General features: G+C 51.3%; 1 protein-coding gene across 4 annotated transcripts in view; it reads right to left on the bottom strand.

The window, feature by feature from the left end:
• Positions 1 to 17032, bottom strand: part of LOC8043178 (dual 3',5'-cyclic-AMP and -GMP phosphodiesterase 11) — a 191390-nt gene that overhangs the window by 93910 nt on the left and 80448 nt on the right. The window contains exon 1 of one of the 4 annotated variants that reach the window (XM_042292219.1): positions 3726 to 4410. The exons of 2 other annotated variants lie outside the window; for them this stretch is intronic. The gene's annotated coding sequence lies outside the window, so the exon portion shown is untranslated. Of the gene's footprint in view, positions 1 to 3725; positions 4411 to 17032 lie in introns of those variants that run through there. One more of the 4 variants, XM_042292220.1, reaches the window with a different exon arrangement.

Genomic DNA, 17032 nt, shown 5'->3' with positions numbered 1-17032 from the left:
ACGCCTGCGCTGGAGCTCTATATAGAGAACAAAAACAACACATATCGGCTGAAACAAGACTGAATACAACACGTTGGCCAGTTCTGTTCGAGGGGCGAGGGGGGCGCCTCTGAACTCTCCTACAGCAAACGCTTAGAGCCCAAGGTGGAGTCGAGGAGTGTCGGGCCATTGTGGCGAGGGAACAGAGAGAAGGGAACACCCGGTGTTCTTTTGTGAGCGCCCGCTGCCACGGCCGATGAACCCCCATCAGCTTCAACCCCTAGCGAGTGCTACCAGACGGTTTCGGTTTCACGATAACGACACCAGGGAATCCAACAGACGGAGTCATTGGGAACGCCTGCACGACCAGCAAAGCCGCCCCATGCAACGGAGAGCAGTGTGCGCAGTATGTGCAGACAACAAAAACGAGACTGGAACACTGGTGGCGAAAGATTGGAAAATAATCATCTTACACACTAAGCATGTTGCAACACCCTTCCTACACCCTTCTCACAACATTTTTACGCGATTTTTTTTTTTTTATACGTGAAACAAGGGTGCACTGGTCATTTACACACCCTGCAGGTAGCGAAATGGCGTAAAAAGGGTGTACGCCCTCTTCATTACACCCGCTCGCCCGCCACAAAGGGAAAAGCCGCATCATCATAAACACCTATTGCTCTCCTCGTTGAAACGTATACGTGAAGCGTCGATCTTCTCCGCTCTTATTAAAAGGGCCGTCCAACTTTCCTCAGACAAGCACGGGCATGTTCGTCGCTTCGGGAAAGCGAGCAAATCGCGGGCCCCATACGCACTAGAACTAAAACAAAAACGGCCAAAAGCCCTTTTTTTTTTTTTTTTAAAGGTCTATATTTGCACGCAATGCCATTGATCAAGAAACCTCCTTGTTGTGGCGGTATTTCAAGGCTAAAAGCGAGCGTTTTCTTTCAGCCTCTCCTTCGCAAAACTCGATGACGCAGCGTTGGGGTCGCGGTGTCGCCATAGTACCCCAGTGACGATAATTGAATCCGGCTCATGGGTTGAACCCGGGTATTGTGTAAGGCGCTCGATGTAAGCTCGTGACAATCAACAGTCCGACAAGCATACGGGCATAGTGGCTTGTGTCCAAACGCGGCAATGACGACGATAGCCGAACCCTAACAATGTCTAGAACTCAGCGCGTGTCCTGTGCTTTGCAAACCTCAGCGCGTGGCTATGATCAACATTGGTGGCGTATAGACGCTTTGCAGCAGCTCTGCATGGGCGCCGCCATAACTGACCTTCAGTTTTTGTTTCCTCTTATTAAATTTTCTTCACTTCATCATTACCATAGCAGGCCAGGTTATGGCCATCTTAAATTCTGTTGCGTCCTACCCAGCATTGGCCTTTCTGGAGGCTCGTCAACACCCGTTTCAAAGGCTCGGTATCTCCATAAGACAAAAGAAGGTCAGCAATGGTGGCTGTAATCTGGCGCGTGTGTAGAGCGTCTATAATCGTCTCCAGATCATATGGCCGCTTGTTCTTTCTGCGATTTGAGGGGGTTGAACGCTGCTCGTTTATCTTTAATTTTTTTCTGTGACTTCGATTGCGTTGGGAAAAAAAACGAACGCGTATTTTATCGGTCATAAACGCCAGGGATTTGTTCTAAAAGGTATTCATGAAAAGTAAAAAAAAAAAAAAATTGTTGCACCGCCCCTTTAACGACACTGGGGTCAGCTGCTTTTCAGCTTTGGTTCATACTTTCTAGCTTCGTTCATTTGTTATCCTGTACTCGGCACTGCGAGCGCCAAGGGCTGTTACAACGATTGTAAGTTGTAACCTGTAATACGAACGCAGAAAGCACAAACGCATCGGACCTTATCGACCAAGTTCGTAACAAATACCAAAACAACGATAAAAAAAAAAGCAGAACTAAAATGTGATTTTGGAGAGAGAAAGAAAGGAGGGATCGGAAGAACCACGTCCAACGCAAATAAACACAAAAGCCGACAACCGACGAAACGCATTGCGCACGATTCTCCAGTCGAAGCGATCAAAGAACGACGCAGCCGAGAGCGCTGAAACATCTCCTAGCTGTTTCGCAGATTTTGCACACAATCACACGCGCACATAAAAATATTTAACAAAAAAAAAAAAGACATTTCCGAAAAGGTCACAAAGCTCACTGTCGAGGGAATCTCCCCATCCCAAAGTGCGCGATATTTCTCTAGTTTCGCCTTACAACCCGTGTATTGTTGTCGGTATACAATGGCTATACGAAATTCATCCTCAACAAACTGAGCACCGTGTATGCCTGGCCCGACAGCAGTGGATGGATCCCATCAAAATGAAAAAGAAGAAAGAGTATATATACAGAGATCACTAAGTCAAGAATTAAAAATATTTACTGAATAGACCACGCAAAGATAAAGTATACTGACGAGGTGCAATTACGAAAAATTGCATAAAAAAACATCTTGTCAAATGTATACACGTTTTAAAGCAAATTAAACGCAAAACGACTGGTACAAAAGTAATATTGTAAATGAAACGGAGGCTTTAGAAATGGGTTTCGATGGTATAGCATTGATCCTACGGGGGGCTGCACGCTGTGTAAGTATATTGTTCGCAACTGCCATTTGCATGCAAAAGAAGTGCTATGAACGGTTGACAAACATCATCAAAAGTGGACACAAAAAAAAAAAATACGGCGCACAGACGCGGGCAGAGCAAAAAGCAAAATGTCAAAAATATGATAAACACATCGAGCGACCTGCCGAGACGTGGAAGAGATGAGCCGGAACAAGAAGTGCCTCTGAGCCACCCGGAAGTGCTTCTAAGCGATCCAAACAACAACAACAACAACAAAAATAGCAGCGAAAATCCTGTTGCGCAAGCGTTCATCCCTGCTGCCTCCGCGGTGCGTCCGCGCGGGTCACAAGGGACAGACGAGTCTTGGGCGGGAAGAAATCGAGGGCTTGACCGGCGCCTCGGACTTGCCGCGCACTCAAGGCAGCCAAGGTGAAGGAAGTTACGCAACCGCGCGCGCAGAGCAGCGCGCCACACACAACCAACGACACAAAAAGAAAGGAAATGGGCGGCATTCGTTCGGGTATCGACAGACCGATCAGATACCATCAGACTCTTGCCGGCCATATCAATAGCCCAAACACGTGTCTTCCACGACGCAAGCGACGACGCGATACCTGCTACGCTGCTGCGTTAGGAAAACGCTCTTCCCCCACTGATGATTTTGTTGTTTTTTTACTTTTTTTTTACACGTTTGAGGTACGCATTATTAGCAACGCGAGATGATCCCGTTGAGCCGCACGGGCAACGCGCGTTATTTAGTTGTGGAAGAATGCGTCGAACTTCAGAGGAGCGGCCGGCGATGTGATAAATAACCGACCGAGCTTCTTCGAGCCCCAAGAGGCGAGGCGAACGACGTTACGCAGAGGAACTCGGCGACCCGGCTTCTTCGAGGCTCTATCAACAAACCTTCGGCGAAACATCAGCTGCCGCCAGGGCGTCGGACCTCCTCAGAGTTCTTCCGGCCAGCTTTGACTACACCCCTGACATTATTCCTTCTTTTTTTTTTTTTTTTTCTTTTTTAATGTGTACATAATTAGGTGTCAGGCGAACTTTTGCCCAGCTCGCTGGAGTGATGCTACCTTGTAACTCTACTCTGCATGTGTAAGAACAGCACAGCGGTGGGAATGTAGCGGAGGACCCGGGGAAGACGCGGCGCGGAAAAGAAGTCGCCTCACCTTGGTCTGCAGTCGGCCACGCACGCTGTCAGCATGTCGGGCGGAGCCCAGTGCGGCACAGACACACACGTGGCCACGGCGACGAGCGCGCACCCGCGAACACGATCACTCCCGCGGTCCGGCGTCGCCCGAAACGTAGGCGCCGTTCGTGGCCGTTGACTCGGGGCGTGAGCATGCGTCGCTGGCGGTCGGTCGCCGGTGCGGGGGACACACCGGACGTCGAGGACCCGGGGGGACGCGCGTGGAGGCGTCGATCGCTGAACGCTGACCGCTGCCACGGGGGACGCGAAGCACGGCGCAGTCGACGGGCGCTCGCCGAGGACTCCCCAGACTCTCGTCGAGTGGAGGGGGAGTCCCCGGTGTCGTCAGAGGCCGCGTCACGAGGACGTCGACGGAGCTTCCCCCAAGGTGACTGCCGCCGGGGCAGCCCTCCCGCAGCCAGCGAGGCGCGGCCGCTCTGTTTGCGCCGAGTGGCGGCGTGGACTGCGTGGACGCGGTGGTCCAAAGTTGCAGCGTGCGATGAACAACTCGACGTCGACTTTCCAGGCACGAGAACACGAGCCACGATGCCCAACCAAGTCGGGCATCGACGAAGCGGCGGCGGCGGGCGGAACGGAAGCAAACGAGCAGCCACGGGAACGTGGCGTTTGTTTTGGCGTTTGAGAAGCGGGTCGACGCGTGCGAGACCGCTTGCTCCATCTCTCGGCTCGAGGCGTAAACGCCGGCGAACGACTGCTGCAGGACTGACTTTTGAACGACGGGTTGCGAGGTCTCGGGCGAGTTCGTCGGCTCGTCCCGTCGCATGGTCCCAGATAAACGAGCGTAACGAGGAATAAAATTGGCCAGAGAATTAAAGATTATGGCGACAACAAACGCGATAGCAGCGAGAGCCTAGTCTGCCAATAACTTCCATATAAAAAAATTCAATGTAAGTTGAGGGGCTAGCACTAGGCGAGAGAGTTTAACATGATAAAAAAAAACTATAGAAAAAGTATTTTTTGTCCACAATGTGCGAAGACACGAAAGCGATAGGAGGTGCGACGTGGTTAATTCTCATAGCCGTCGTAGTTGGCGTCGTGGATGCCAGGGACGACTGCCACAAGTACTCGGTGATCCGTGAAGTGGGTAACCGCGGTGGAAGTTTCTAAAACCGTCCGACATTACTCGTAGCAACTGGATACTGCCAAAGTTGGGTTTCGCATAACGCGAGTAATGTTTGAAAACAAGTCTTTGAAGCAGACGACACGGAAGACTCCCTTCGTCCCGTCCTTACTGGCGGGAGGTCGGGACGGCCGACGGGAAAACCCGACTTCCCTGGCCGCGCGCCAAGAGCGGAGAGAAGGGTTTTTCCCTAGCAGCGACGACAGGAGACGAAGCCGAAATCTCTGCAAAGTGTTGCTGTGGTCCTGTCATAGCTAAATATGCAGAGCGAAAGATATGTCCTACCCGAAACCCGGCGCTCCGCAAGTCCGCTTCCCCACAAGCGCAGTAGTCAAATTTTGCGCATGTGACCCCTTCTACGCCAATGGGGAGTTGGCAGCGTTAGGAAAAGGAAGGCGACACCCTGGCTCCGCCATTTGGTTACTTTAAAAACCAAGCCGGAGAGAGCGCCCTACAGTTCGGTCGCCAATACGAACGCGATAGATGCTAGAAGTTCCTGTATTGGGGAGTTTTAGGGAATCGTATTTGCGCATCCGATACGGTACGTTGGGTCCTCCGGTACGAAGTGCGCATGTGCGAGTCTTGTGCGCATGCGCTGTTCGTACCAAAGGGCCCATCGTAACGTATCGGAAGTGCAACAATGGTTCCCTAAAACTCCCTACTATTTTGTCCAAGGTTATAACCCATGATACTGGGCGCGATACAAGGAGGTTAGAAGTACTAGGAGAGGGCACGTTGCACTATTGGTGAAGCCTAGTCATAAAAAAGTTTAAACGATGTTGTGTCCAAAGTGACCGTAGATCTCTCTGGCAATTGGTGCGCGTGACATGTCACGTGTGGGATGGATGGTTGATTGTAGAAGGACTCCTTGCAGGCTTGCGCGCGTTCCGTCCGGTAGGTTTTATCAGATCGTAGGCTAGACTGTGGTGTATTCTAATACTAGCTAGACGAAGGCTAGCTGCGGTCACGTGATGGGGTCACGATGGTGTTGCGTTGGCATGGTAAGTGAGGAGAGTAAGGAGGAAAATGAGAAAGAGGCGAGGCGTCAAGGGAGCATGGCTTGTGGAGGCTACGCGGCTGGCGTCATGCCCTCTCCTACCCTTCTATCCTCCTTGGCGCGATACAGAAAATTGGGAAAGCAAGGCGGCTCGTGCGCGCAAGAGTTTTGCGTTGCGGGAGCTCCTGCCGCCACTTTGAGCGCGGATCGAGCATGCGCCCGCAGTCCGCAACGCACGATCTACGAAAAGTCCCTAGTGTGATGCTTCTTCGTACGAAAATGTCGGATCAAAGTCATGAAGATCCCGTCTATCTTGTCCACTGTCAATCAGGCGGCTCGAAGCAGGCACGTAGCCAGGATTTTGTTTCGGGGGAGGGGGGGGGGGGGGGGGGGCGCCGCTTATGACAACATGTTGTATGAGGGGGAGGGGGGAGAGGAGGTCCCAGCAAAATTGAACAATTCGGGGGGGGGGGGGGGGGGGGTCCGGGCCCCATGGGCAGACATGTACAAATTACTCAAAAAAGGTAGTTAAGTTAAGTTACTGAGTATCGACGCCAAAAGTAATTGGAGTAGAGTAGAAATTACGCATTTTTAATAGTAATTGAGTAGACTACTAACTACTCTAAAAAGTAGCGAGTTACTTTGAAGTTACTTTCGAAGTTACTTTTTTATATTTTTGTGGAAGCAAATGAACAGCAGTTTCGATCAATGAAAAACCCTGCGAGCCTAAAATAAATACAGTCTATTTATAGCTTGCGTTTTCGCCAAAATAGTTTATTCGCTCGCAGAAGCAATTGACTTTCAAAGTTCTTGATTGGAGAATATTCCCCTTTTCCTTCTAAAGACGTCCGCAGCCAAACTAAATAGGCGTTCCACCGTGGCACTGAATGGAAAGGCAGCGTTGAATTTGAGAAACAGGCTGTGCAGGGCAGGGTCGGGTAAGCGAGTGTCGGCACCTTAGGTGTCCATGACGAAACATGTGAGGTTTGCCTCGGGTAGAGGGTCTTTTAGAACAAACTTTCCTCCTCTTTTCTTTTTTCTTCGTCAAGTTGAGATTGTTATGACTGGCCCCTCTTTATTCCGACGTCGTTCTGAGAGTACGCTGAGAGAGTGCACCAGACCGTCAAGGGTTCAAGTCTCGCGCCACGACGATGAGATCATCCGGACGACTGCCCGTTTCGTTGAAGTGCTAGTGCTACACTACTGAAAAAAAAAAAAAAAGTTTTGGTTTAACAGAAGATGAACCGAAGTATACTTTGCCGCTGACGCTGGTCCAACAAAGGGATCTCCCAAGAGTAACTCGCAATCCTCGCCGGCGACTACAATATTCTGACGCGCCTGACACGCCTGACAAGTAAATCGTTTTTAACAAAGAGGAGGTCTCCCAGGCATGGATGGTCGGAAGGACGCGAAGGATTACGTGAACAAGCATCGTCGCTCGTATACAGTTGTAGCTGGAAGCGGGAACGTGCTCCCATGAACGGATTATCCGTGCCAGGGTTTGTGCGCGGGGGAGTCCGGCTTTGCAAAGGCGTATGCGCTGACGACAAGGCGACCATGGGAACAGGCGCCCAGCTGCGAGGTCATTTCAGTGGCGCCTCCCGTGGAACCTACCGCTTGAGTCAGAACTCACTAAAGACAGACAACAACTCTCGGAGTGTCCCCGTCTTTCACGGTTGCAGCTGGAAACGCGACGCCTGCGTGCATTACCGGATTAGGTCAATACCCGCCCAAGGCTTGATGAGCATCTCTTCCTGCGTTCGTGCGTGCCGGTGTTATGTTTTGGCTGCTCGTCGCCACCTTGACCCAAGGACGCCTTCCTGAACAAGGGGGCCCCTTGTTAGGGAATGCCACTTCATCTGCCGGCGTCTTATTCATTTCTGCGCTCAAACTTTCGGGATGGGCAAAATTAGCACTATATAATTTCGAAAGTAGTTAGTAATTTGAGTAGAAGTTACCTGAAAAAGTAGTTAAATTAAACTACTAATTACCCAAATCAAGTTGTAATTGAAAGTTACCAAGTTACTCGAAAAAGTAGTTAAACTACAGTAGTTTGAGTAGAGTAGTTGAACTACGTCCAAGTCTGCCCATGGGCCACCCCCCTGGCTACGTGCCTGGCTCGAGGCATCCGACTTCAAATCGGGCCGAATCCAATCCAGTCTGTTGGAAAACAAGCTGACAATGCGACGCGACCTTGGTTTCACCCCCTTGCGTGTTTGCTTTTCGTCGCCTGGCTCTGTTGCGTTGCGAGTCGAAAAGAAGGTCCCACCAACGTCACCTTGGACCTCCCTCTCTTCCGACTTGACCCGTCTGTGCAAGTTTATGTTCGTGCGTACAGTCAACAGATCCGAAGGTTCCGGTCAATCCCCACAACGATTCCGGAATATTCCAGTGTGGCCTGATCCAGCAGGCATCATTTTTTCTTTCTTCTTTTTTTTTTTTTTTTTTTTTTTTTTTTTTTTACAATAGAGTCGCAGGACCGAAATTATAATCAGACTAGACGATTCAAGATTATACCAGATTCGAGTTATAATCTACTCTCTCTCTCTCTCTCTCCCGGCCCTCCTCCCTAACTCTTCCATTCTGCTGGGGCATCCTCTCCCCCCTCCACCTCATAGAGCATTTTGTTATGGGCGGGCCGTTTCTCCCCCCCTGAAACAAAATCCTGGCTGCGTGCCTGTGTCAACGAGAAGTTAGCGAAGTCTCTATCTGTCATGCCCGCCTATCCAAGTGAGCAGCGCAAACTGACGCAGCCTGGAGGCCGAAGTGCGCCACAGAAGAAAGGAAATTATACGCACACCGCCGGAGTTGCGAATGCAGTCCATTCCAAGACTTGGCGGGTGTTATTTTTGTGCGCCCTGTTAAGAAAGCAAAAATGCCTGTATAGCTTGTAAGGTTGCGGGGCTGAACCCCATTTAATTTCCTTTAAAATGATTTCGTGTTATATTAAGCGGCGGAATGCCAAAGAACGAAACTGGCTCGGGGGAACGGGCTTTCCTCGAAGATGCGCCTGGTGTCCGGTGTCATCCGCCCGCTAACTAGAGCGGGGGCCATCTGGAACCTGGCGACCGTTCGTGTGAATTATGACCGGGGCGCGGGGCTGGCCTCGCCTCACCACAGCGACCCCTCCGCGGTGGCTCCCCGGACCTCACGTGCAAAGAAACGGGACCTTGTTAACGTGTTCTTGGAAAACTCATTTCCAACCCGCTCTGGTTCTGTTGTCCCTTGCTTCGCTTTTAGAAGTTTGCTTTGGTTTCGTTTGCGCTTGCTTTGGTTTGAGAGGTTTGCTTTGGTCTTTGCCCGCGGAATGAGTTAGTCTGGAACTGGGAGCGGAGAAGGACGGATTTCTCAGCAACACCCTCCTAACCCACACTTCGGCAACAAGTGCGCCGATATCTGGCACCGTACTATTTCTGAAACCTTGCTTGATGGATAGTCCGGAATTTTCTATTAAATTACCTTTCATCTTTACGAACGTCTGAGCGGTTTGGTGGTCTGCCAGCGAAGTCACAGGTGCAAGCGGAGTAGCTGACGTCCGGAAGCTTTTCAACAAGCGATGCCCGGCAGCGACAAAACATCCATCGTCGACAGAACAACGAAGCAAAGAACCTTTACTTAGGTAACTAAAAAATGAAAGCCGTTTACAATTCCCGGTAACGCCGTTTAGAGCGCAGCTCTTGAGGAGGAAGATGGAAGCGTACTGAGGGATAGTTGACTCCTTGAGGTCACGTGACCCCACCAGGTCACGTGACCTCAGGAGGTCACCCCTAGGTCACGTGACCCCCGAGGTCACGTGACTCCCTTAGGTCACGTGACCCCCTTAAGGTCACGTGACCCCCGAGGTCACGTGACCTGGTGGGGGTGACCTCCTGGGGTCACATGACCTTAAGGGGGTCACGTGACCTAAGGGGGTCACGTGACCTCGGGGGGTCACGTGACCTCGCGGTTACGCCGACGCCGCTCAAGCCGGGAACGGGCCCCTAAGAGCTGCGCTCTAAAAAGAATGGGTAGCTAATGCATAAACCCCTGCTCGTTTCCAAGCCGCCCAAGCGTGTCTGCGAGGCCTGGAACGGCAGGCGTTTTCATGTTCCAGAGAAAGCTAAAACTCGGCCCCCGGCCCGAGTTATTCCTTCCACGTCTGAGTGCCCCTGTCAACAGTATGGACACCTACCGTATTCTGATGCCCGTTGACCTTCAAGTAACGTCCGTACTTAATTCGCTCTTCCTTCATGCGGACATGGCCGATCGACCATATCGTGCCCCGGATTTCAGGGATGTCATTTTCCCCGTCATCAACCCAGAAGACATAATTAGTTGCGGACAATACCAGCACGTATGGATAATAACGTGCGCGAATGCCCCTACAAAGGCCAAATTGGCCGTATTTAAAGAGCTCACCGTCAAAGGCCGGAGATGCCTTGTGATCGACCCTGAAACCAAGCTAAAGCTGCTGTGGTTACCGAGTCACATCGAAGATCGCCCAATAGTTGAAGCCCTAGAGCCGTTCGGAAAAGTGGTCTCAATCGAACGTGAGAAGTGGAGGGTTCCAGGAATGGAGAACATGCAGACCATGAATAGAGAAGTGACACTGTCGCTAGCGGAAGGTGTGTCATCTTTCCCAAATTCCATACCTGCTAATGGACTACGGATGCCAGTGTCTCGTGCTTAAATCCGGTCGACCCCGACTTTGTCTACGGTGCGACAGGGTCGGGCACATCCACTGGTACTGTTGGATACCGCGATGCTCTCAGTGCCGACGCTTCGGGCATACTGTAGAAGACTGCGTGCTTACGCATTAAGACAGACTGCGTCCAGGAACCTTCCAAGGTGAAGAACCTTCGACGGAAAACCTCATGGACGTCAGTGAGGTCGTCGAACCGACAGGCGACATTTATTCTCCCGTTCACTATAAAGACAAACTCACCCCTGCATAGCCACCATGAGAGGCTGAGGCACGACTCCAAGAGCCAGCTACACAAGGAGCGAACAGAACATCTTCCACGACGAGTGAAGTATCAGAGTGTTTTCCACCTTTTACTGTCAACACAACGCAAGAGAAGAACCTTGAAGAGACAGCGACTTCCAAAGAAGACGGTCAGGGAACCACGACTGAGACTAGCATGGTTCACGAAGACCGCCTACGCAAGAACAAAATGCCAGGTAACACCTCAATCTCAAAGTCGATGCTTTTAGATCACAAACAGGCAGTCAAAAGACACAAACCATACAAGAAGCATAAAACAGGCTCTGCGCCTGTCGGGGGAAATTCCCCAGCCCCCAATCCCCAAAACATAAATTGTCATGCGTAGCGCTCTTCTTAGAGCGCTACGCATTAAAATCTAGAAGAAAACAACACCAACTTCTTCAGCTCTTGCGTCACTAAAAAATAGACATCCTCGCTGCACAAGAAACTAAAGCCGGGGTCACAGTCACACTGTTTATACATCATAGAAAAGACAGCCTGCATACAGATTCGAACGCGAGTCAGTGCGATATCCCAGCTTCGAATGCCGCGTGGCAATGAGTTCAAGGGGAAAACTTGGCACGCAGCATTCGAAGCACGGATATCGCGGTGACTCGTGTTTGCAGACTGCCTTTTGTGTGCTGTATCAGCAGTGTGAGCCCGGCTTAAGATTTTAACAAAGAAAGAAACCGAAATTGCATTGGAACCTTTCATGAGTGATTTCGAAATTTGCGTAAGTCATACGTGCGGTACTTCAGCGGGATGTTTTCTGTTTCCGAAGATACAGAGGCGAAACTTTGATGTGGGAAAGAGTGGCTGCGGGCCCGATGGAAAGGGGGTTCAGCAAGGGACGCAGGGAAAACCGAGGACATAAAGGAAGGAGGAGGACGAGAGGGGACGCTCTCAGGGGACGACGTCGGGATCGCACGAGCGGAAAAGAAGAAGGACGGGAGGGAGCAGGGCCGAACGACAGAAAAGAGAAGGCGCCTCCGCCGAGCCCGAGGACGGCTGAGCAACCTTCCCGGCCGACGCACCGCCTCCCCGAAAGACGACAACTGCGTCAAGTCGCCACCGATCCGGATGGAGTCGAGCCACACCGTTTCTGCCAGTAGACTGTGGCCCCGTGGCCGAGAACTGGTGTGCCGCGTCCCGTGTCCAGAGTATCAACCCCAGCGGGGGAGCAGCCACCTGGCATCTCTAGTCAGACAATAAAAGGTTCATGTATGATACGAGTCCGAGTCTCGCGGGGCTTCTTCTCCTCTCTGCGCCAAAAGGGACCCCAAGGGTGCTTGATTCGCTACACCCGGTGGTGGTCATCTCAGATGGTCGATAAAATGTCGACTATGTAACAAGCCTGAGACCATCGAACATTGCTTCATTTACTGCAATGACGCAGTCTTCTTTCGGGGTGTTCTTCAACAAACATTGAAAAATGATATTGACTTAAGGGAATATAGTATACGATTTCTTCCTGTTGAAACACACGAACTTGTCCCATATAATATATTCATGCTTCTAGGCCTGCATAGCCTTTGACATGACAGACAGAAATGCTGAACCACCACGTACGACAAGATCTCTCTTTATTGAAGAAGTTGCCAAAGTAAGGAGCATATACGAGGCACACGCGTCAGTATACCAGAATGGTTCAGTCTCTTTGATGCTTGCTAACCTAAGCCTACCACACTTTTAAACGTACGTTAACATCTCAGTTCATCCTTTTCGAATGAGCATTTCTGACCATGTTAATACTTTAATTTGAGGCGCGAGGTTTCTGCTGTACTTTATGACAATCTGTATATTCTTGAGCTTCGCGACTCGCATACCATTACGTTGAAGGTAGCTTGAACGAAAAGAAAATTGCGACCCAATCGAGTTGATATAAAGTATTAATATAAAGTAATTGTGTTTTGATTTGTTTCGTGCTTTTTCTTTTCTTGATTTTTTCATGCAATTAAGATCGACATATATATATCTTTTTTTTTTTTTTTTTTTTTTTTTTAAGGGTCTGCGTTTTTATGACGCCGGGCAAGCTGCGCTGATGTTTCGTGTTAGGCGAGGAGGAAGGCACAGTTAGGCTCGTTCTGTCACCACATGTCGGCTATCCCTGGCACAATTGTGGCATGCACAGACTTTATATTTTCATGTCTGTTTCCTCTTCATGGCACGAAAGCTATTCTCACAATGTTAGAAGTAACCTTCACTCGAAGAAAGCTCGCGAATGCTGCAAAGAGAGCAATGCAGCACAACGCAACCTAGAAAGTGCTTCGGGGACAGTTAGAGTTCCTGTATAGGCTCCCTACGGGAGCCAGAGTTGCGCATTTGTTTTCCCCGCGCCGCCACGCCGCTATTCGCCGAGATTCATCACGTGAGGAGAAAAGCATCCGGTGGCGTGCAAGAAAGCCACTTTTACGGTCGCTCCGCCGACGTTTCTCTTGCCCCGGCGTATGTTTGCCTGCTTTCCGCCTCCTTTTCCTCCTCTCCTGTTTTCCATGCGCGGCGGCGCGCGCAGCGCCGCTATTCGCCAAATTTAGTCACGTGAGGAGCAAAGCATCCAGCTCGTGCGGGAAAGCCGGCGCTACGGCCCCGCGCCGAGGCTGAATGCGCAACTCTGCTACCGTAGGTGGCTATACAGGAACTCTAGGGACAGTTCCACGCAAGCGCCCCCACGTTTGCACTCGCATGGGAAGAAAGCAAAATGTCGGTAAGCCGCGTGCACCAAGTCCACACTCCCAAGTGACGCGCCAACGAAACTACCGAAACTCCGAACAGAAAAGAAGCTGTGCCGTCGCAGGAAGGGACGCCTCGGGCGAGGGCAGCTCATCCTCAGCAAGCCCAAGGTCGCGCTTGGCTCCTGACCCCCAGGCGGGCGAAGGCCGCGTCACTCTGTCTGCTGCGACGCACATCTCGAAAGCAATGCCAGAAAGTGGAAACAGACTCGGCGGGGATTCCTCCACCACTACCTCGGACTCGTTTCCCAGGGGGGCTAGGCAAGTGTATACCTGGAAAGGCGGACGCGTCCCGGCGGGCTCACCGACGCCCAATCGAAGCAGTCATTAGCGGCAGCGCGCGTGCACGACCGGGCAGCGGCAGAGATCCCGTGAGCGCCTTGAGGCCCCCCCAAACGCCATCACTTCGACGAGCGCCGCCAGCGCGTCCCGCAGCGTCCCACAACGAGCGCGACGCTGGCCAACGCCACCCAAAAGCGACGCCAAGACGGACGCGTCTGCCGCTCTATAATATAATACCGTTATTTCCCCGCAAAGCGATGGGGGAGCTTGGGGAAATAAAAGCTGAGGGATCAGCTTGACGAGCTGCCTCCTCACGAAGGCATACAGTACACTACGTACAGTCGGCACGGAATGAAACGCGAACAAGGGGCGCATGGTTTGCGACCCACGCTGAGTCACCTAGAGACGCAACACCTAAGGTTTGGATGCACTGAGCAAGGGTCTAACACATCGAAGGAGGAGCCATCTTCTTGCAGCTCCCATCTGGTTCAGGTGGTGCAGCATCTAGCGAAAACCATGCACCCGCTGTTCGCGTTTCATTCCGTGCCGACTGTACGTTGCGTAAACATACTCTGTTCCCGGTAGCCTGTTTTGCACGAATGCTTCAAATGTCGGGGCTACGTTTGGGATATTTGACCCTGGTCGAGCATCGGCGTGTTTGGGGCTGTTCAGGGATCCACCAAGGATGACGTCATGCGCAGGCCTTGTCGGTGTTATTGCTTGGCGTCGGAGCGGCCCCCGAGGCGGTTTGGGACACGATAGGGCGGGCTGCTAGCTAATGGTCGCCGATGAGCGGCTAAGCCTCACCGGGGTTCCCTTCTTCTTTACCTAAGTGGGGCTTACGTAAGACCCGCTTGCCTGTCCCTCGATACTTCGTTTTCTTGCCGCCGACAGTGTCACTCGACCGTTTCCAATTTGTACGGCTTTGCCCCGCCTGTCTGCGTCCCCTCGGTCAAGCCAGCTTCGATCTCTTCACGCGGCTGTTCCTCCCCCGGTTCCTTTTTAGCGCACGTTTCCTTTCCCAGACTCCGGTTTTCCCGAGAACGCGAGCAGCCTTCCGCGACAGAAACAGCGGGCCCTACCCTTTAGGCAACGTTATTAGATTAGCTCAGTTACGGAACTGCTCATAGGCGCCGCATACACTACACGAACAGTACCCCCCCTCACTCACCACGACTCGCCAAGCGTTGCTCGACGCGCCGCCAGACGGCTGCTTTGGTAAGTGAGTCAGGATACGTACGTTTCAGCGTTCTCAACGTTACTAGAAACGTAAAAACGAACGGAAAAAAGCTCTTTTTATAGTAACTTTTATTGGAGTTTAGTACAAAAGGGGGGCGCGTGATGTTTTTTTTTTAAATCTTTAGTTTGCAAGGTTTTGCGGCACAATTAATATTGTTTTCATACAACCATGCCTCAGCGGCGATTTCAGATAGCGCGTCCCGACCTAGGCTCATCTTAACTTCGGGTAAAATTCGCGGCGCGCCCGCTGGGGACACGGGGGTGGCATCCCTGTGACCGTTCCATTGTACCTGTTTCGGCTCCGAAATGGCCGATTGAAGCCAAAATAGATGTTACGTGCAGTTCCTTGAGTGACCGCTGCAGGATAAATGGCGGCGTTGCGAGCGCCATTTGGCGCTTCTGCTGGGCTCCTGGGAACGCATAGTTATGAAACAAAAATATAGATGGCGCTTCGATCGACGCTTGGTACGCGTGTGTATGAAGGCACTCTACACTTGGCGGATTGGAGTGAGTGAAGGGGGGTACCCCCCTCCGCGGGAGTTCCACAACTGAGGTAATCTAATAACGTTGCCTTTAGGTCACCGTCCCAAGGTACATGGCGAAACTGTAAACAGCTCAGGACACCGCGGCTGTATCAAAGTCAGACAAAATAATTACTTACAGCTATTACGAAGTAAGTTTTTGCAGTGGAGGCTGTTAAAGGGGTACAAAAACAAAAATGTTCGCACTTTTAATTCTTTATCTAGATGTGGTGTGTGTTGTGTCAGCCTCCCAGAAACACTAGTCCAGGTGAGGACAGCTGGAGCTCTGCGCGTGTGATACATGAGGCGGCACGAGCCGTCTTGTACATGCCCACGGGTCGACGAGTCACCTGCCGGCGCCGCTTGAAACCATAGCGAGAGAGAGAGTGAAGAGCGAACTTTATCGGGCACGTCGCGAGGAGCGTGCTGTCCTCACCTGAAGAGTATTAGGGAGTTGTAGTAGATCGTTTTTCTCCTCCGCTACGGTATCCCCGAAGAAAACACCGCAGCTGCGCATGTGTGCCGCCAGCCTTCTCTGCATAGTTCAAAGTCTTGTGGCATATTACGGAGCGCTATCCGGGTGCTTAGCGGGCTGCGGAAACGGTCTACAATTCTCTACTATCTTACACCGTGGCCGAGCTCAACTCCTTACGTTACGTTACGACGAGCCTTGTGTCCTTGGTTGCCAAGGTAACTCACCGTCCTAGCTCGTCGTCACCGAAACATTTGCGTTTAGAATGTCGCGTGCCAGGCTATCTCCTTGAATTGGTTGCCACGCTTGATTCGAAGCACAGATTTCCCGGTGACTTTTCGTAACGTAATGGCTTGAAAGTAACACGGCGCACCGAACGCTCGTGGCAGATAAAATGCTGGCATGGCCGGCATTTTATGTATCCTATGTATTGGCGACGTTCGCGATCAAATGCGTCACTGTGGTCGGCCTGCCACGATTGGCCGAATGGTGGCTATGACGTCAGCAAAGGATTTTTCATGGACGGAAGTTAGAGTAATGTAAGAACTTGAATTTTGACGGTGTTGGTGTGTTGCTTTGAGAGCGAAATGATTTCAAGCTTCCACCATGCTAATTACAAGCACCATCGAACTTGTTGTTCGCAAGGTAATGACGTCACGAGAGGGAACCATAGGAGGGCGACACCAAAACATCTCGCCGCTAATAGGATCCTACGTATAGGATACTTATTTATGTATCATATGTATAGGCCATAGGACGTACAGTCCTCGGATATTACTATACTGGGCGAGATTGTAGCGCGTTGACACCACCACGCTGCGAAGCTCACAACTACAGTAGTACCATTGGCCGAGCATGAACTATATTGACGTCACGAGCGCGATGCGCCTCGAGGCAATGACAATGATATCGAATTGTTTTCTCGAATACAAAATTTTACCGG

This window comes from Ixodes scapularis, unplaced genomic scaffold, assembly GCF_016920785.2.
Source record: "Ixodes scapularis isolate PalLabHiFi unplaced genomic scaffold, ASM1692078v2 PGA_scaffold3__209_contigs__length_174095766, whole genome shotgun sequence".
In the NCBI taxonomy this organism is placed as follows: domain Eukaryota; kingdom Metazoa; phylum Arthropoda; class Arachnida; order Ixodida; family Ixodidae; genus Ixodes; species Ixodes scapularis.
This window is presented reverse-complemented; position numbering and strand designations above follow the sequence as displayed.